Source organism: Oryctolagus cuniculus, chromosome X, assembly GCF_051225735.1.
Source record: "Oryctolagus cuniculus isolate XC-2025 breed Fujian yellow rabbit chromosome X, ASM5122573v1, whole genome shotgun sequence".
Taxonomy (NCBI): Eukaryota; Metazoa; Chordata; class Mammalia; order Lagomorpha; family Leporidae; genus Oryctolagus; species Oryctolagus cuniculus.
In genome coordinates, this window is record NC_142888.1 from 118360550 (window position 1) to 118381364 (window position 20815).

A 20815-nucleotide genomic window follows, 5' to 3' on the forward strand; every position below is an offset into this window, starting at 1 on the left:
TGGAGGTCTGATACAATGGCACTGTACATGCCCCCACCCCTGCCTCCCTGTAACATATGCACATGAGCTTGGTGTAAGGGGGCCAGTGTAGGATGAAGTAGGGAGCACTAGCTGCATGATTCCTGAGTGGATGCACAAAGAGCTCCTAGTGAGCCCAATTAGATGTTTGCTAAAAGATTAGAAAAAAACTAATTCTCCTCTGTATATGAATAGATTACAAACAGATAATTCTTCAGTTTGAGGGTGGATGGGATAGGAGCAGGTATGATAATTTACCTTGGAGAGATATTCTAATTTTGTCATATTATTTGGAGAGGACAAAATGGATGTGGACTATTTTACTGTTTGTTGACCAGGAGCCTGGTCCTGGTGCCATTTGCTTTGATATCAGTCTGGTTGTTTTCTGGGAAATATATCCATAATCTGGATATCAGCAACCAAGGATAATTGATGCATTATGGCAAGGGATTGTGATATTTTTCTAAATAACAGCTATGGAGAAGGAATCTATTGCATGATTTAGTCAGTCACAGATTTTTATGGAAAAACAATAAGAAAACCATCAAAGCAATGGAACATGAAAGAGAGAGAGAGAGAGAGAGAGAGAGAGAGAAAGGGAGGGAGGGAGGGAGGGGAAGAAGGGGAGGGGAAGAAGGGGAGGGGAGGGGTCTTCCATCCACTGGTTTACTTCCCAGATGGCTGCAGTGGCCGGAGCTGTGCCAATCCAAAGCCGGAAGCCTGGAGCTTCTTCTGGGTCTCCCACGCGGATGCAGGGGCCCAAGTCCTTGGGTCATCTTCCACTGCTTTCTCAGGCCATAGCAGAGAGCAGGATAGGAAGTGTAACAGCTGGGACTCAAACTGGCGCCAATATGGGATGCCGGCACTGCAGGCGGCAGCTTTACCCGCTATGCCAGAGCGCCAGCCCCCACATGTATGTTTTAAACAGGATTTGATAATGTACATATTTAATGGAAATATAGTATATTTCTTTATTCTATCCATCTATCAGTGTATCTGTTAATCTTTTGATCTATTTGTATATCTATCCATCTATTAAAATATAGCACTTAGGTATTAAAACTGTGACTTTAAATCTAACGGGAGTTTTTTACCAGGACTAGATAGAAAATGTCCTTCACTCTTCCTGAAATTTTTATTGGAGGCTGAAATCTTGTGCTGTTATGCTCAGTTCTTGTTCAGGTTCCATTTTGGGTATTAATTGCTGCTATAGTGTTGAAAGCCCTTAAGGTGCATTTGCCTGGCTTCACTTTTCAGAGCAAAGGCCTTAATTTGTTTGCTCAGCGTTTTCCTTTTGTTCTAAACATTACCTGTGATTGCTGTCCTCTCTTGTGTTTCATTTTTGTTCCAGGAAGAGATGGCTTTTTATTTCTCTATGGATAGTGAGCATCCTGGAAGGGTCGGTATGCATGCAGAGCTCTGGGATTCTGTCGTGTGAAGGCAGTTCCTTAGGGTCCTTCTTAAGAAAGGCTGCTAAGATTAATAACTCCATTTCTCTTATCATACACAAAGGAAGATTGCTGGGTGATTGAGATAGCTCAGAAAGTCAGAGGAATCATACTAAGATGGGAGAACATGGAACAATTGCAGAACCATTTTGATACTTTGATAGAGAATTAGACTTTAGACATATTATAGCCCATGGGGAGACACAGGGACATAGACACTCTGCTGTGGTTTAAGTATGATTTGTTCTTTTGAACTTGTGCAGGATTTTGATTGCTAAAGTCTAATGTTAATCACATTAGGAGAGTGGAAACTTAATCTGACTTTGGTGTTTAGATACGATTAGATTAGTACATTAGGGTGGAGCCCTCATGATTAAGTCCTGGTGGATTTTATAAGGAGAGGGAGAGAGACTTTACAGATATACATAGACCTATATGCTTTCTGTCTCTTAGCATGTAATGTTCTGTGCCATATTGGAATTTTATCAGCAAAAATTCTGTTACCAGTGACCAAGCTACTGGGGCCTACCTGATCTTTGACTATGAACCTCCAAAACCATGAACTCAAATAAACATTTTATTTATAAAGTTAGTGTGCCCCACTTATTTCATTCTAGTCACCAAAGACTGACTAATGCATACATTTAGCTCAACTGTGTGGTGTTAACTTCTCCTTGGCATATGGAGCTGTTCAGCTGAAGAGGTCTTACGGGGCCAGTTCTCCAAGGTCAGTTGAAAAAGTTTATATGGATCACGAAGAGAGGTAACACTGGATAATAGGGACAGAAAAAAAATCTGTAATGGTTATAGCACTGGGATCGTTGGAATGGCAGCAGCAACATCAACAGTGTTATAAGATTGACCACTGGTGTTCCCAAGCTTGAGCTAAGAACACCTAAATATTCAGGAGGGAAGAAACAGTGAGCTGGTAGAGTAGAAGACTAGATCCAGGGCCATGAGAGCAGCCTTCTTTTGATGAAATTTCAAGGTGTACCTCTTATGGCCAACCGTTGTGTTTTAAGTCCTGTTGCATTGAATCTTGATGCACAGTATGTCTGACTGTCCATTTTTAAGATCCTCAGATTAGTCAGTAAGTTAAGATAGTTACAACCTAATACATGCCCACCAAATTTATGATTTAAACAGCCAGAGATAATCTTTGCCTAGGAGTGAGTTAATTTATTCCTGTAAAAGTACCCTGATATATATGACCACTAGCCTAACAGTGAGGACACTCTAAAAAGGCATAGCCACATACAATTAATAATATTTCCTGGGCTGGCATTTTTACACAGTTGGTTAAGCTACTGCCTGCAATGCTGGATCCCATATCAGAGCAAGTACTGGATACTCTACTTCTGATCCAGCTCCCTGTTAATGCACCTGGGATTGCAGTAAAAGATGGCCCAAGTGCTTGGGCTCCTGCCACCTACATGGGAGACCCAGATGCAGTTCCTGGCTCCTGACTTTGGCCTGGCCCCAACCTTGGCCATTGCAGGCATTTGGGGAATAAAATAGCTGATGGAAGTTCTCTTTCTTTCTATCTCTTCTTCACTCGGTCTCTCACATATATGGTGGGGACTCAAGTATCTGAGCCATCTTCTGCCTTGCTAATAGCATTAGCAAGAAGATGGATTGGAAGTGGAGCAACTGGGACTTGAACCAGCACTTTTATATGGCATGCCAGCATGGCAACTAGTGGCTTAACCTGCTGTGCCACAATGCCAGCCCTTGTGTAGGTTTTAGAAAATGAAAAAGACATGTACTATGAGTTCACACTGATGTTTAAAATTCAAATTAAAGATGAAAGATTTTCTCTTAATTCTTTTGATTTTGTACTCAATCTGTTTGCTATTTTCTCTGTGGTCTCATATGTTATATTTACTTTATCACCCTTCACTTTGGAATAGCCAAAAAGGTGATACGAAAATTCTCTCTTTATTGAGAAATGTCTGCTAATAAATGCAGAAGGGTTGATTGAGAAGTACCATTTTGTAGACCCCATGAAACAATAGATCTAGAAAATGACCATCACCAATTAACCAAGCATTAGGTAAAATGTTGGTAGGGAAATTTAATGGATCAAGTTGCCAACAACTAAACCCACTGATTAGTCTTAACATCATTAAAAATTGAGCAATCAGGTGTGGACATTTGGTGCAATGGTTAAGACACTGGAATATCTATATATTGGAGTTCCTGAGTTGGATTCTTAGCTTGGCTTCCAATTCCCGCTTCCTGCTAGTATGTACTGTGGGAGGTAGCAGGTGATGGTTCAAGTTAGGACTTATGAGTGTTATACTCTTTTAAGGTGTCCAGGAATGACTAGCATCAATAGTAAATTTTTGAAATGTATTAAATTTGGCTTGAGGATGAATCTATTCTTTAGGGCCATGCATAGAAAACTGCAGCCTAACTTAGTACGTATACAAACTAAACCCAAAATTATGAATATAGGTTTTGCATTTTCAAAATGTTTTAATTCAAAATTTTATTTATTTGAATGGCAGAGTTAGAGAGAGAGAGAGAGAGAGAGAGAGAGAGAGATGGAGAGATGGAGAGAAAGGCCCTTCATCTGTTGGTTCACTTCCCAAAAGGCTGCAATGGTCAGAGCCTGACTGATTAGGAGCCAGGAACCTCCTCTGGGTCTCCCACACAGGTGCAGGGGTCCAAGCACCCAGGCCATACTCTACTGCCTTCCCAGGCCAAAAGCAAAGCTCTAGATAGGAAGAGGAGCAGCCAAAACTTGAACTGGCACACATGTGGGATGCTGGCGCCATAGGCATACGACTAGTCCACTATGTCACAGCGCCAGCCCCTGAATATAGGTTTTGTAACAGATTTCAAGGTCTCAGTGGAGCCCAAGCAGCTGAGCTTCAGCTAGTCACAGGCTGCCAGCTTATCTGACCATATCTTAATAAGGCAAATGCCTACTTGTGACCAGTCATGCCATTTCTTTACTTCCATGTTCTGTCTATAAATACTCACTACCTACATTATAGCATGCGATGATCGTGACTCAGGTGGATTCCATGAATCATTGTTTGTTGAATAAACTCTGTTAAATTTGTAAAAGTTTTCTGTCGATAATAGGTTAAAAGTGATTTTGTTTCATTTGTATTTATTTGGGACTACTGTTATTAAACTCCCTTTTCAGGTGTTTATTAGTTTCTCTTTTGTAAATTATCTATTAATGTTTATTGACCATACTTCTTTTAAGGCATTAAAAAATTTTATTTTGGTAAAATAGATATAATAAAATTTACCATCTTAAGTTTTAACTGTACATTCATTTCTATTTTCTATCTTTGTGTTTTAGACTTTTCAGAGTATCTCATATAAATGCAATCATACCATATTTGTCTTTTTGTCACAGACTTATTTCACTTAGCATAGTATCCTCAAGGATCATTCATATTGTAGCATATGTTAAAATTTTCTTCCTTTTTATGTATATATCACAATTTGCTTTTATATCTGTCAATGGATCCTTACCCTTGGGTTGTTTCTACATTTTACTTATTGTGAATACTGCTATGAACATGACTGTGCAAGTACCTATCTGAGATCCTGATTTCAAGTATTTTGGGAATATTATTAGAAGTGGAATTGCTGGACCATATGGTAATTCTATTTTTAATTATTTATGAGGAAACACTATACTGTTTTCAATAGCACTATCCTAATTTACCATTTTACCTTCCTACCAGCAGTGCATGAGTTCCAATCTCTCCATATTTCTTCTAATAGTAGCACTTACACTTTTAAAAAAAAGCGTGTGCAGGCCAGTGCTGTGGTATAGCAGATAAAGCTGCTGCCTGCAGTGCTGACATCCCATATCGGCACCGGTTCAAGTCCTGGCTGCTCCACTTCCGATCCAGCTCTCTGCTATATCCTGGGAAAGCAGAAGATGATCCAAGTCCTCAGGCCCCTGCATCTTCGTGGGAGTCCTGGAAGAAGCTCCTGGCTACTGGCTTTGGATCGGCGCAGCTCCAGCTGTTGTGGCCAAATAGGGAGTGAACCAGTGATGGAAGACCTCTCTCTCTCTCTCTCTCTCTGCCTCTCCTTCTCTCTCTGTGTAACTCTGACTTTCAAGTAAATAAATAAATCTTTGGGTATGAGTTGATATCTCATTGTCATTTTGGTTTGTATCTTTCTAATGATTAATGACATTGAGTATATTTCATGTTCTTATTGTACATTAATATGTTTTGAATTTTATCAAGTTTTTATGCATTAATTGAAATTATCATGTCTTTCCCCCTTCATTCTAATGTGGTGAGTATATTGATTGATTTTTTTTGTATTGAGCCATCCTTGCATTCCAGGAATAAATACCACTGGCCCTGGTGTATAATATAGCTAACAATCTTCTGGATTTTGTTTGTTAGTATTTGAAGATTTTTTTCATACATGTTCAGAAAGGATTTTGGTCTGTAGTTTTTTTGTAGGGTCTCTGTTTCATTGGGTATTGGGGTAATGATAATCTAATCCATTCTCTCTCTCCATGCCTTCAGGAACTCCTAGAATTCGAATGTTGGGTTTTTTAATATTATCCTGTAGATTCCCGACAATATTTTTTAGATTTCTAATTTCCTCTTCTTTTCTTTGGTTTGACTGTATACCTTCCTGTGCTCTGTCTTCTTAGTCCGATATTCTCTCTTCTATCTCACTGATTCTGTTTTTAAGGCTCTCAAATGTGTTTTTCCTTTGTTCTATTGAATTCTTCATTTCATTTTGATTTTTCTTCAGTATCTCAATTTCATTTTCTACTAAATTCCTCATTTCATTTTGATTCCTCCTTAAGATTTCATTTTCACAAGAGAGATTTTCTGTCCTGTCCTGTATGGATTTCTGTAGTTCATGTATTTGTTTTTGATAACTTGTAAATGTTCTTATCATAAATTTTTTGAAATCTATAGCTTGCGTTTCCTCTATCTCATTGTCTTCATAATCTTGTGTTGGAGTTTCATGCTCATTTAGGAGCAGCATGATTCTTCCTTGTTGTTGTTTCCTCAGTTTCTGCGTTTGTTGTTCGTCATTGTGCAGGTATTCTTTGGTTCTTCTTTTTTTTTTTTTTTCTCGCTGTGGTGGCTTTTCTCATTATACTATGACTCTAGATTGAGTGGACTGTCTTCTTTTGGTGAATCTCTAGAGGCTTGTGGTGGGCGTGGCCAGAGAGTTCTCTTCAGTTCTTCAGGTTTAACATGTGCCAAAGTTGACACACCCAGGTTTTGTGTGGTAAATCTTCTCTCTCTCACTCGCTCTCTTTTTTATTAAGAATGGAAGTAATCCCACTCAGCTGAGCTCTTCTCCTCAATGCTGATCAGTGCCTGAGCCCCAGCCCCAGTGAGTATAATATTCATCTGCTCTGTCCCAATGATCACACAAAGGATCTTTGGAGTCTTAAGTGCAAGCTCAGATTCCCCTGCAGTGTCTCTCACTGAGTTCCCAAGGTTACCAAGTTTGTGGTGTCTACCATAGAGACTACTTAAGTCTCAGCCACACCGTGAGTTCTCCCACACACTCTCAGTTTTTTTTTTTTTCCAGTGTCCCGGTTCATAAGCTCTACACATTCACTAGGTCTTAGTCTCCTGTTATTTCTCCCCATCAGAGTCAGGTTTTTCTGATTGGTTGAGGGCAGGTGCAGCCCCGAGCTGGCACAGCTGTTATGTATGTCCAAAATGGCGCCTGCTCTATTGTCTTCCCTGACTTTGTAAAGTGAGTGGATAGAGAGAATTGTGTCCGTACCGGTCCCTTTTTTTTTCTCTCCTTTAGTTAGTCTGGTGAACGTTCCCCCATGGGGTTTCAAGCCTCATTCCCTCTAGGCTCTTCCTGCCGCTTTTCTGCCAGTGTCTCAGGCTCCTGCTGTTTCACCTCACCTCCCTTTCTAGCGCTGGTGTGTAGACTCAGCAGCTGGGGTCTCGAGCCTTGGGAGCCTGTGCCCTCCAAGTAGGTCCAGCATGTCCCACTAATTCTGGAAGATTTTCCTCTGCAGTTTTTTTCCGAACTCTTCCCTGAGACTGTAGTACCTCCACTTTTATTAAACCATCTTTTCCCAGACTATCAGTGTGCTCCCTCCTTATTCTGACATCTTGGACCTCCTCCGCAATGAAGTTTATATTAAACTATAGTACACACACACACACACACACACACCCGGTACTTCAAAAAGTTCATGGCTAAATAGAATTCAAAGATAATTTTATTTTGTTTTAAAATTTTTAAAAATCCATACATTGTTCCATAATATTCACATTCTGTGAACTTTTTGAAGACCTGACATATGCATGGATTTCAAATATCTTGTGTGAAAGTAAAGTTACCTTTAATTACATTTTCTAAAAGTTTTTGAAGTACTCTTTTGTATACCTTTTTTTATGGAAGTCCAATTAAACATTTGTAAGCATACCACAGATCTGCACATGTTAAGATCCCATCAGAAAATACTCTTTTATTTCAATTTTAAAAGTATTCCTGACAACATTTGGTAGTATCTAGTTTTCTAATTTCTGTCATGTCAATAGATGTGAAATCTCAGTATTGTTTGAATTTTCTTTTTTTTTCTCAAATCAATAATCTCATTGCATTATTAAAATACCACAAGACACAATCTGGGTTCTTGTTTCTGCAGCCGGATAACTTTTAGGTCTTATTCATCAGCCTGTTGAACTGTTCCTTTTTCAGAGACATAGATACCATCCAAAAATTTTCTGATATCTTTATTTTTAACTGTTGTTGCCTGCTGAATCAAAGCAGCTGAATTTGAAAGAAGTTCAATGTCATTTCCTTCGAGCACTAATTCACCTTTCTGGGCTTGAGACACTGAATAGGCAACACCTGGCCTCATCCGAACCCTTCGGATGTACTTTTCACCCAAGAGATTTCTAATTTCAACAAGAGACCCATTCTCTTGAATAACCACGTTGATGGGGAAATGAGCATACACTGACCTCATCTTGTAACAGAAGCCCAGTGTAACCCCCTTGATCATATTCTGTACGTGACTACAGATCGTGCAAACAGTTGCCAGTTCCTTTCTATTTCCCCACCATTTGTCAACCCGGAGCCTCTTCTTTTTCTTTCCCAGGAGACTGAGTTCCACATTGATGTGATTGAAGTCCCTCCGCAGGGTTCCTCTGGGCCCCTTCACAATGACTGTGCACCCCTTCAGACTGATGTTGACATTTTCTGGGATGTCGACCGTCTGATTGCTGAGAATGGTCTTCATTCTCGCAGTAGATGTGGCAAAAAGAGTGAATTTGCATTTTTATCAATAATCATTAGTTTCAGCATTTCTATATATGATTGTTAGCCTTTTGTTAACTCCTCTTTAGAAATTTTGACTAAATTTCTGGATGGTTCCTGTCTTTTTCTAATTCATTAAATATTCTAGCCATTAATCTAGTTTGTTTTTCAACATTGTAGACATCTTCTCTCAGTATCCCATTTGATAATTGGTGTTGATGTCCTTCATTAAACATGTATCCTTAACTTAGATGTAATAAAATTCATCATTTTATGACTTATATTTTATTTTATTTTTTAAATTTATTTATTTATTATTTGAAAGGCAGAGGTACAGAGAGGCAGAGGCAGAGAGAGAGAGAAGTCTTCCTTCCACTGTTTCACTCCCCAAATGGACACAACAGCCATAGCAGGGCCAATCCAAAGCCAGGAGCCAGTAGATTCTTCCGGGTCTCCTAAGTGGGTGCAGGGGCACAAGGACTTGGACCATCTTCTACTGCTTTTCCAGGCCATAGCATAGAGCTGGATTAGAAATGGAGCAGCTGGGACTTAATCTGGCACCCACATGGGATGCCAGCACTGCAGTTGGCAGCTTTATCTGCTAAGTCACAGCTCCAGCCACTTGCCTTGTATCTTAGGCATTTGAGATATTTTAAAATATTTTTATTTATTTATTTTTTATTTTTTTAACTTTTATTTAATGAATATAAATTTCCAAAGTACAGCTTATGGATTACAATGGCTCCCCCCCCCCATAATGTCCCTCCCACCCACAACCCTCCGCTTTCCCACTCCCTCTCCCCTTCCATTCACATCAAGATTCATTTTTGTTTCTCTTTATATACAGAAGATCAGTTTAGCATACATTAAGTAAAGATTTCAACAGTTTGCTCCCACACAGAAACATAAAGTGAAAAATACTGTTTGAGTACTAGTTATAGCATTAAATCTCAATGTACAGCACACTAAGGACAAAGATCCTACATGAGGAGTAAGTGCACAGTGACTCCTGTTGTTGACTTAACAAATTGACACTCCTGTTTATGGCCTCAGTAATCACCCTAGGCTCTTGTCATGAGCTGCCAAGGCTATGGAAGCCCCCTGAGTTCACTGACTCTGATCATATTTAGACAAGGCCATGGTCAAAGTGGAAGTTCTCTCCTCCCTTCAGAGAAAGGTACCTCCTTCTTTGATGACCCGTTCTTTCCACTGGGATCTCACTCGCAGAGATCTTTCAAATATAAGAGTGGGAATAAGAGAGGGAAGAGATGTGCAATTCGGGACATGCTCAAGCTGACTTACCTCAAATGGTAGAGTTAGAAACATACCAGGGGACTCCAATTCAATCCCATCAAGGTGGCATGTACCAATGCCATCTCACTAGTCCCAGTGATCAATTTCTGTTCACAATTGATCGTAATGATAGGACTAAGAACCAAGGATCACATAAATAAGAATAGTGTCTGCAAATACTAGCTGATTGAATAAAAAAGGGAGAGAATGATCCAACATGGGAAGTGAGATACACAGCAGACCCATAGAATGGCAGATGTCCTAAACAGCACTCTGGCCTCAGAATCAGCCCTTAAGGCATGCAGATCTGGCTGAAAAGCCCATGAGAGTATTTCAGGCATGGAAAGCCAAGACACTCTGGGGAAAAAAAAAAAAACCTAAATTAAAATATTTTTAAAGAACTCTTTCTCTACCTGTAAGTCATAAGGATGTTCTTTCATTAATTTTATAGTTCTTGCCTAATATTTTTTGATTTTGAATACAGCTGGATTTTGTCTTTTTGTTATTATTATTAAGGATTATGGTTTATTTTTCTCCATATAGTGAGCCAATTTTCCTCTGAATATCTATTAAAGAACTCATAATTTTCTCATTGATTTGTAATTCCAACTTTATGCCAAATAAAATTCACATATATATATATAATATGTCATATATATTTGACCCTCAATTTTTTACTTCTGTCTCATTGATTTATTTGTATAGTATTGAGCAAAAGATACCATTTTAAAATAGACTTGTGATTAAGGAATATTTTAAACTTACGCAATACCAGGCAGATGAATATAATGACTTCCCATCTACCTATTACATTAATTATAAAATCATGGTCAGTCTTTAAAAACACATATTAGGGTGCAGACCGCTTTTTTGTTTCCCAATTTAATTTCCTTTGGGTAAATTCCAAGGAGTGGGATGGCTGGGTCGAACGGTAGGGTTATATTCAGGTTTCTGAGGAATCTCCAGACTGACTTCCATAGTGGCTTGACCAGTTTGCATTCCCACCAACAGTGGGTTAGTGTCCCTTTTCCCCCACATCCTCGCCAGCATCTGTTGTTGGTAGATTTCTGTATGTGAGCCATTCTAACCGGGGTGAGGTGAAACCTCATTGTGGTTTTGATTTGCATTTCCCTGATTGCTAGTGATCCTGAATATTTTTTCATGTGTCTGTTGGCCATTTGGATTTCCTCTTTTGAAAAATGTCTGTTGAGGTCCTTGGCCCATCTCTTAAGTGGGTTGTTTGTTTTGTTTTTGTGGAGTTTCTTGATCTCTTTGTAGATTTTGGTTATTAACCCTTTATCTGTTGCATAGTTTGCAGATATTTTTTCCCATTCTGTTGGTTGCCTCTTCACTTTGCTGACTGTTTCTTTTGCAGTACAGAAACTTCTCAATTTGATGCAATCCCAATTGTTAATTTTGGCTTTGACTGCCTGTGCCTCCCGGGTCTTTTCCAGAAATTCTTTGCCTGTGCCAATATCTTGAAGGGTTTCTCCAATGTTCTCTAATAACTTGATGGTGTCAGGTCGTAGATTTAGGTCGTTAATCCATGCTGAGTGGATTTTTGTGTAAGGTGTAATTTAGGGGTCTTGCTTCATGCTTCTGCACGTGGAAATCCAGTTTTCCTAGCACCATTTATTGAATAGACTGTCCTTGCTCCAGGAATTGGTTTTAGATACTTGATCAAATATAAGTTGGCTGTAGATGTTTGGGTTGATTTCTGTTGTTTCTATTCTATTCCATTGGTCTATCCATCTGTTTCTGTACCAGTACCATGCTGTTTTGATTACAACTGCCCTGTAGTATGTCCTGAAATCTGGTATTGTGATGCCTCCGGCTTTGTTTTTGTTGTACAAGATTGCTTTAGCTATTCGAGGTCTCTTGTGTCTCCATATGAATTTCAGCATCATTTTTTCTAGATCTGAGAAGAATGTCTTTGGTATCCTGATTGTAATTGCATTGAATCTATAAATTGCTTTTGGGAGAATGGACATTTTGATGATATTGATTCTTCCAATCCATGAGCATGGAAGATTTTTCCATTTTTTGGTATCCTCTTCTATTTCTTTCTTTAAGATTTTGTAATTTTCATCGTAGAGATGTTGAACGTCCTTGGTTAAGTTTATTCCAAGGTATTTGATTGTTTTTGTAGCTATTGTGAATGGGATTGATCTTAGCAGTTCTTTCTCAGCCGTGGCATTGCTTGTGTATACAAAGGCTGTTGATTTTTGTGCATTGATTTTATATCCTGCTACTTTGCCAAACTCCTCTATGAGTTCCAATAATCTCTTAGTAGAGTTCTTTGGATCCTCTAAGTACAGAATCATATCGTCTGCAAAGAGGGATAGTTTGACTTCTTCCTTCTCAATTTGTATTCCTTTGATTTCTTTTTCTTGTCTGATGGCTCTGGCTAAAACTTCCAGAACTATGTTAAATAGCAGTGGTGAGAGTGCGCATCCCTGTCTGGTGCCAGATCTCAGTGGAAATGCTTCCAACTTTTCCCCATTCAATAGGATGCTGGCCGTGGGTTTTTCATAAATTGCATTGATTATATTGAGGAATGTTCCTTCTATACCCAATTTGCTTAGAGTTTTCATCATGAAAGGGTGTTGAATTTTATCAAATGCTTTCTCTGCATCTATTGAGATAATCATATGGTTTTTCTTCTGCAGTCTGTTAATGTGGTGAATCACATTGATTGATTTGCGAATGTTGAACCATCCCTACATACCAGCTGTCTGCACCCTAATGTTTATTGCAGCACAATTCACAATAGCCAAGACCTGGAACCAACCTAAATGTCCATCAACGGTAGACTGGATAAAGAAATTATGGGATATGTACTCTTTAGAATACTATACCGCAGTAAAAAAATAATGATATCCAGTCATTTGCAACAAAATGGAGGAATCTGGAACACATCATGCTGAGTGAAATAAGCCAATCCCAAAGGGACAAATACCATATGTTCTCCCTGATCGGTGACAACTGACTGAACACTAAAAAGGAAACCTCTTGAAGTGAAATCGACACTATGAGAAATGGTGATTTGATCAGCATAGCCCTGACTGTTAATGAACAACTTAATACATTATCCCTCTTAATATTTTTTCTGTCTGTTCTACTTAATACTTCTGGTTTAATTCTGTAATTAATACACAGTTATTCTTAAGTGTTAAAATGTAACTGAAATGTGATCCCCGTTAAATATAAGAGTGGGAATAAGAGAGGGAAGAGATGTACAATTTGGGACATGCTCAAGCTGACTTGCCCCAAATGGTAGAGTTAGAAACAAACCAGGGGATTCCAATTCAATCCCATCAAGGTGGCATGTATCAATGCCATCTCACTAGTCCAAGTGATCAATTTCAGTTTACAATTGATCATAATGAAAGGACTAAGAGTCAAAGGGATCACATAAACAAGTCTAGTGCCTGCTAATGGTAACCGATAGAATAAATAAAGGGGAGAGCGATCCAACATGTAAGCGAGATACACAGGAGACTTATAGAATGGCAGATGTCCTAAACAGCACTCTGGCCTCAGAATAAGCCCTAAAGGCATTTGGATCCTGCTGAAAAGCCCATGACCCATGAGAGTATTTCAGGCATGGAAAGCCAAGACACTCTGGCAGAAAAAAAAAAAAAAACCTAAATGAAAGATCTCTGTGAGTGAGATCCCAGTGGAAAGAACAGGTCTTCAAAGAAGGAGGTACCTTTCTCTGAAGGGAGGAGAGAACTTCCACTTTGACTATGTCCTTGTCTAAATAAGATAAGAGTTGGAGAACTCAAAAGGCTTCCATAGCCTTCGAAACTCATGACTGGAGCATAGGGAGATTACTGATGCCATAAACAGGAGTGTCAATTTGTAAAGTCAACAACAGGAGTCACTGTGCACTTACTCCTCATGTAGGATCTCTGTCCTTAATGTGCTGTACATTGAGATCTAATGCTATAACGAGTACTCAAACAGTATTTTTCACTTTGTGTTTCTATGTGGGTGCAAACTGTTGAAATCTTTACTTAATGTATACTAAACTGATCTTCTGTATATATAGAAATTTGAAAATGAATCTTGATATAAATGGAAGGGGAGAGATAACGGGAAAGGGGAGGGTTGCGGGTGGGAGGGAAGTCATTGGGGAGGGGGGGAAGCCAAGGTAATCCATAAGCTGTATTTTGGAAATCTATATTCATTAAATAAAAGTTAAAAAAAAACAAAAACCAAGATTGCTGGAAAAAAAAAGAGAAATATGTGCAGAAAATATGCTAATGTTCCACTACGGTAATAATTCTGGCTAGCCAATCCTTTAGTCATACAGTATTACTTATTTGTAGCTTCAAATGTCATCTAAAAAAAGTCAGATCTCACATGTGAGTTATAAACAAAAAAAGGAAACATGCTTTTACAAGTATGCAGGGCACTGTTGTAACATGTTTGTTAATCAGTTTTCTCTCTATAAAAAATTTAGAAGAGACCAGTAGGGTGTTATTTGACTATTGTAAATACCTCAAACTGCCTTTTTGTAGACTTGCATTAAAATTTTCATAGTTCAGCTTAAAAAAAACCCATATTTCATGCACTCTCTGACACCTGTATTATTTGGAAGAATATCCAAAACATACATATCACATTAGCTGTATATATTTCCGTAGCTCTAAACTTGATTGTCTTATATATTTTCCTGGCCTGGATTTTGCTAAATGCATGCCTCTGTGTCATTCAATAATCACTGAGACAATTATAGATACTTCAGATTTTTTGAAAATACTTTCATAAATGGTGTGAGACTCTTTCATCAGGATCCTTAGTTCTCTTTCATTTGGTAATACCTTAATCATTAATGAAGCAGTATCCAGATACATTATTTTACTGAGGAATACAAAATAATGAAATTTTAAATCTTTTAAGTTTTCTTAATTACTAGCTGGAATACATGTATTAACACAAATGCCCTCCTGTTTACAATTTGGTTCCACAGTGCTGTAATTCATTTAGGAAAGTAAAGATAAACGCTTGATTCCTTTCCTTTATTTACATGTTTTCAAAATAATGAGTTGATTTGCTCACCAATTAAGTATTTTCAGTTTGTTTTGGTTTTTAATATAACTCTTACTGATGATTAACATGAGTATATTTGGTCACTGGGGGCTCCTACGACATTTAAGCATAGCTTAGAAGTTTATGGCATGCCAAGATATTCCAAATTTATCATGTGCTTTTTGTGCCTCAGATTTCAGCTGTTTCTGTAAGGAGACCTAGTTTTGTTTAGTGAGACATGATATTTGGAGATCACATTGATTTTAAGAAAGTATTTTAAAAAAGTAGTGTTCTAGATTTTTACTGTGTCTTTTTATCTTATGGATCAGTTTTCTTTCTTAGCTCTTATTTCTTTTAAAGATTAGTATTTATTTATTTGAAAGACATAAATAGAGCGAAGGAGAGATCGTTTTTTAACTTTTATTTAATGAATATAAATTTCCAAAGTACAAAATAAGGATTACAATGGCTTCCCCCCCCATAACTTCCCTCCAACAGCAACCCTCCCCTCTCCTGCTCCCTCTCCCATTCCATTCACATCAAGATTCATTTCCAATTATCTTTATATACAGAAGATCAATTTAGTATATATTAAGTAAAGATTTCAAGAGTTTGCACCCACATAGAAACACAAAGTGAAAAATACTGTTTGAGTACTAGTTATAGCATTAAATCACAATGTACAGCACATTTAGGACAGAGATCCTACATGAGGAGTAAGTGCACAGTGACTCCTGTTGTTGACTTAACAAATTGACACTCTTATTTATGGTGTCAGTAATCTCCCTAGGCTCTTGTCAAGAGTTGCCAAAGCTTTGGAAACCTTTTGAGTTCACCGACTTCGATCTTATTTAGACAAGGTCATAGTCAAAGTGGAAGTTCTCTCCTCCCTTCAGAGAAAGGCCTTCTTTGCTGGCCCATTCTTTTTACTGGGATCTCACCTGCGGAGATCTGTCATTTAGGTCATTTTTTTTTCCAGAGTTTCTTGGCTTTCCATGCCTGAAATACTCTCATGGGCTCTTCATACAGATCCGCATGCCTTAAGGGCTGATTCTGAGGCCAGAGTGCTGTTTAGGACATCTGCCATTCCATGAGTCTGCTGTGTATCTCGCTTCCCATGTTGGATCGTTCTCTCCCTTTTGTATTCTATTGGTTAGTATTTGCAGACACTAGTCTTGTTTATGTGATCCCTTTTACTCTTACTCCTATCATTATGTCAATTCTGAACAGAAATTGATCCCTTGGACTAGTGAGATGGCATTGGTACATGCCACCTTGATGGGATTGAATTGGAATCCCCCAGTATGTTTCTAACTCTACCATTTGATGCAAGTCCAATTGAGCATGTCCCAAATTGTACATTGAGAGAGAACTTTCATCCACTGGTTCACTTCCCCAAATGGCTCCAACAGCCAGGGCTGGGCCTGGCCAAAGCCAGGTACCAGGAGATTCTTCTGGGTCTCTGATGTGCATGAAAGGGCCCAAGCAACTGGGCCATATTCCACTGCTTTCCCAGGTGCATTCGCAAGGTTCTGGAACAGAAGTGGAGCAGCTGGGACTCAAACTGGAGCCCAGATTGGATACTGGCACTGCAGGCGGCGGCTTAAATTTCTATGCCACAGTGCCATACCCAACTCTTATTTTTCAATGTTGACCTAGCTACAGGGATACTGCACGAAGGTTGTAGAGAAATGGAAATAAAATATAAACTTATTCTGGAGCAAAAATTATTTAATCCATGCATTGTTTTTCATAATATACATATCTGGGACTGGCGTCCATGTAGTTGTCTTGGATGAAGCTCTTGGCTCCTGGATTTTCCTGGACTAGCCCTGGCCGTTGTTGGCATTGGGAAGTGAACCAGTGGATAGAAGTACTCTCTCTGCCATTGCTTCTGCCTCCCCCACCCCTTTTCACTCTGACATCGAAATAAATAAATAAATAAATAAATTTTAAAAATATACATTTCTGGCTGGTGCTGTGGCTCAATAGGCTAATCCTCCACCTGTGGCACTAGCACACCAGGTTCTAGTCCCGGTCGGGGCACCAGATTCTGTCCCAGTTGCTCCTCTTCCAGTCCAGCTCCCTGCTGTGGCCCGGGAGGGCAGTGGAGGATGGCCCAAGTGCTTGGGCCCTGCACCCGCGTGGGAGACCAGGAGAAGCACCTAGCCCCTGGCTTCGGATCAGCACGGTGTGCCGGCCGCAGCATGCTGGCCGCAGCAGCCATTGGGGGTTGAACCAACAGAAAAGGAAGACCTTTCTCTCTGTCTCTCTCTCTCACTGTCCACTCTGCCTGTTAAAAAATAAAAAAATATGCATTTCTATCATATTTTTTTAACTGTTATTTAATGAATATAAATTTCCAAAGTACAGCTTATGGATTACAATGGCTTCCCCCCCATAACGTCCCTCCCACCCGCAACCCTCCGCTTTCCCACTCCCTCTCCCCTTCCATTCACATCAAGATTCACTTTTGTTTCTCTTTATATACAGAAGATCAGTTTAGCGTACATTAAGTAAAGATTTCAACAGTTTGCTCCCACACAGAAACATAAAGTGAAAAATACTGTTTGAGTACTCATTATAGCATTAGATCTCAATGTACAGCACATTAAGGACAGAGATCCTACATGAGGAGTAAGTGCACAGTGACTCCTGTTGTTGACTTAACAAATTGACACTCCTGTTTATGGCCTCAGTAATCACCCTAGGCTCTTGTCATGAGCTGCCAAGGCTATGGAAGCCCCCTGAGTTCACTGACTCTGATCATATTTAGACAAGGCCATGGTCAAAGTGGAAGTTCTCTCCTCCCTTCAGAGAAAGGTACCTCCTTCTTTGATGACCCGTTCTTTCCACTGGGATCTCACTCGCGGAGATCTTTCATTTAGGTTTTTTTTTTTTTTTCTGCCAGAGTGTCTTGGCTTTCCATGCCTGAAATACTCTCATGGGCATTTCAGCCAGATCTGCATGCCTTAAGGGCTGATTCTGAGGCCAGAGTGCTGTTTAGGACATCTGCCATTCTATGGGTCTGCTGTGTATCTCACTTCCCATGTTGGATCATTCTCTCCCTTTTTTAGTCTATCAGCTAGTATTTTCAGGCACTAGTCTTGTTTATGTGATCCCTTTGGTTCTTAGTCCTATCATTACGATCAATTGTGAACAGAAATTGATCACTGGGACTAGTGAGATGGCATTGGTACATGCCACCTTGATGGGATTGAATTGGAGTCCCCTGGTATGTTTCTAACTCTACCATTTGAGGTAAGTCAGCTTGAGCATGTCCCAAATTGCACATCTCTTCCCTCCTTATTCCCACTCTTATATTTAACAGCGATCACTTTTCAGTTAAGTTTCAGCACTTAAGAATAATTGTGTATTGATTACAGTATTCAATCAAAAGTATTAAGTAGAACAAACAAAACAAAATACTAAGAGGGATAACATATTAAGTTGCTCATCAACATTCAGGGTGAGGGCTGATCAAGTCACTGTTTCTCATAGTGTTCATTTCACTTTAACAGGTTTCCTTTTTGGTGCTCAGTTAGTTGTCACCTATCAAGGAGAACAAGTGGTAATTTGTCCCTTTGGGATTGGCTTATTTCACTCAGCATAATGTTTTCCAAATTCCTAACAGGGATTACTTTTCAGTTAAAATTTAAACTCCTAAGAATAATTGTGTGTTAATTACAGAGTTCAACCAATGGTACTAGAACAACAACAAAAAAAAACTAAAATGGATAAGGTGTTACATTGTACATCAACCATCAGGACAAGAGCTGATTACGTCACTGTTTCTCATAGTGTCCATTTCACTACAACAGGTTTCCTTTTAGGTGCTCAGTTAGTTGTAGCCGATCAGGGAGAACATATGATATTTGTCCCTTTGGGACTGAATTAATTCACTCAGCCTGATGTTTTCCAGATTCCTCCATCTTGTTTCAAATGACCGGGTTTCGTTGTTTTTGACTGCTATCTAGTATTCTATAGAGTACATGTCCTATAATTTCTTTATCCAGTCTACTGTTGATGGGCATTTGGGTTGGTTCCAGGTCTTAGCTATTGTGAATTGAGCTGCAATAAACATTAATGTGCAGACAGCTTGTTTGTTTGCCAATTTCATTTCCTTTGGGTAAATTCCAAGGAGTGGGATGGCTGGGTCGAATGGTAGGGTTATCTTCAGGTTTCTGAGGAATCTCCAGACTGACTTCCATAGTGGCTTGACCAGTTTGCATTCCCACCAACAGTGGGTTAGTGTCCCTTTTTCCCCACATCCTCGCCAGCATCTGTTGTTGCTAGATTTCTGAATGTGAGCCATTCTAACTGGGGTGAGGTGAAACCTCAGTGTGGGTTTGATTTGCATTTCCCTGATTGCTAGTGATCTTGAACATTTTTTCATGTGTCTGTTGGCCATTTGGATTTCCTCTTTTGAAAAATGTCTATTGAGGTCCTTGGCCCATCTCTTAAGTGGGTTGTTTTTTGTGTTTTTGTGGAGTTTCTTGATCTCTTTGTAGATTTTGGTTATTAACCCTTTATCTGTTGCATAGTTTGCAGATATTTTTTCCCATTCTGTCAGTTGCCTCTTCACTTTGCTGACTGTTTCTTTTGCAGTACAGAAACTTCTCAATTTGATGCAATCCCAAATGTTAATTTTGGCTTTGACTGCCTGTGCTTCTGGGATGTTTTCCAAGAAGTCATTGCCGGTACCTATATCTTGCAGGGTTTATCCAATGCTCTCTAATAATTTGATGGTGTCAGGTCGTAGATTTAAGTCTTTAATCCATGTTGAGTGAAGTTTTGTGTACGGTGAAAGGTAGGGGTCTTGCTTCATGATTCTGCACGTGGAAATCCAATTTTCCCAGCACCATTTATTGAATAGACTGTCCTTACTCCAGGGATTAGTTTTGGATCCTTGATCAAATATGAGTTGGCTGTAGATGTTTGGATTGATTTCTGGTGTTTCAATTCTGTTCCATTGGTCTATCCATCTGTTTCTGTACCAGTACCATGCTGTTTTGATTACAACTGCCCTGTAGTATGTCCTGAAATCTGGTATTGTGATGCCTCCGGCTTTGTTTTTGTTGTACAAGATTGCTTTAGGTATTCGAGGTCTCTTGTGTCTCCATATGAATTTCAGCATGATTTTTTCCATATCTGAGTAGAAGGTTTTTGATATCTTGATTGGTATTGCATTGAATCTATAAATTGCTTTTGGGAGAATGGACATTTTGATGATATTGATTCTTCCAATCCATGAGCATGGAAGATTTTTCCATTTTTTGGTATCCTCTTCTATTTCTTTCTTTAAGGTTTTGTAATTTTCATCGTAGAGATGTTGAACGTCCTTGGTTAAGTTTATTCCAAGGTATTTGATTGTTTTTGTAGCTATTGTGAATGGGATTGATCTTAGCAGTTCTTCCTCAGCCGTGGCATTGCCTGTGTATACAAAGGCTGTTGATTTTTGTGCATTGATTTTATACCCTGCTACTTTGCCAAACTACTCTATGAGTTCCAATAATCTCTTAGTAGAGTTCTTGGGGTCCCCTAAATAAAGAATCATATCATCTGCAAAGAAGGATTGTTTGAGTTCTTCCTTCCCAATTTGTATCCCTTTAATTTCTTTTTCTTGCCTAATAGCTCTGGCTAGAACTTCCAGAACTATATTGAATAGCCGTGGTGAGAGTGGGCATCCCTGTCTGGTACCAGATCTCAGTGGAAATGCTTCCAACTTTTCCCCATTCAATAGGATGTTGGCTGTGGGTTTTTCATAGATT

General features: G+C 39.1%; 1 long non-coding RNA gene and 1 pseudogene across 2 annotated transcripts in view; one reads left to right on the forward strand and one right to left on the reverse strand.

Annotated features, from left to right (window-relative positions):
- The window catches only part of LOC103352047 (uncharacterized), a 292499-nt gene that overhangs the window by 67604 nt on the left and 204080 nt on the right, over positions 1-20815 (forward strand). The gene's annotated exons all lie outside the window — the stretch shown is intronic.
- LOC100350114 (large ribosomal subunit protein uL6 pseudogene) lies at positions 8055-8718 on the reverse strand (annotated as a pseudogene).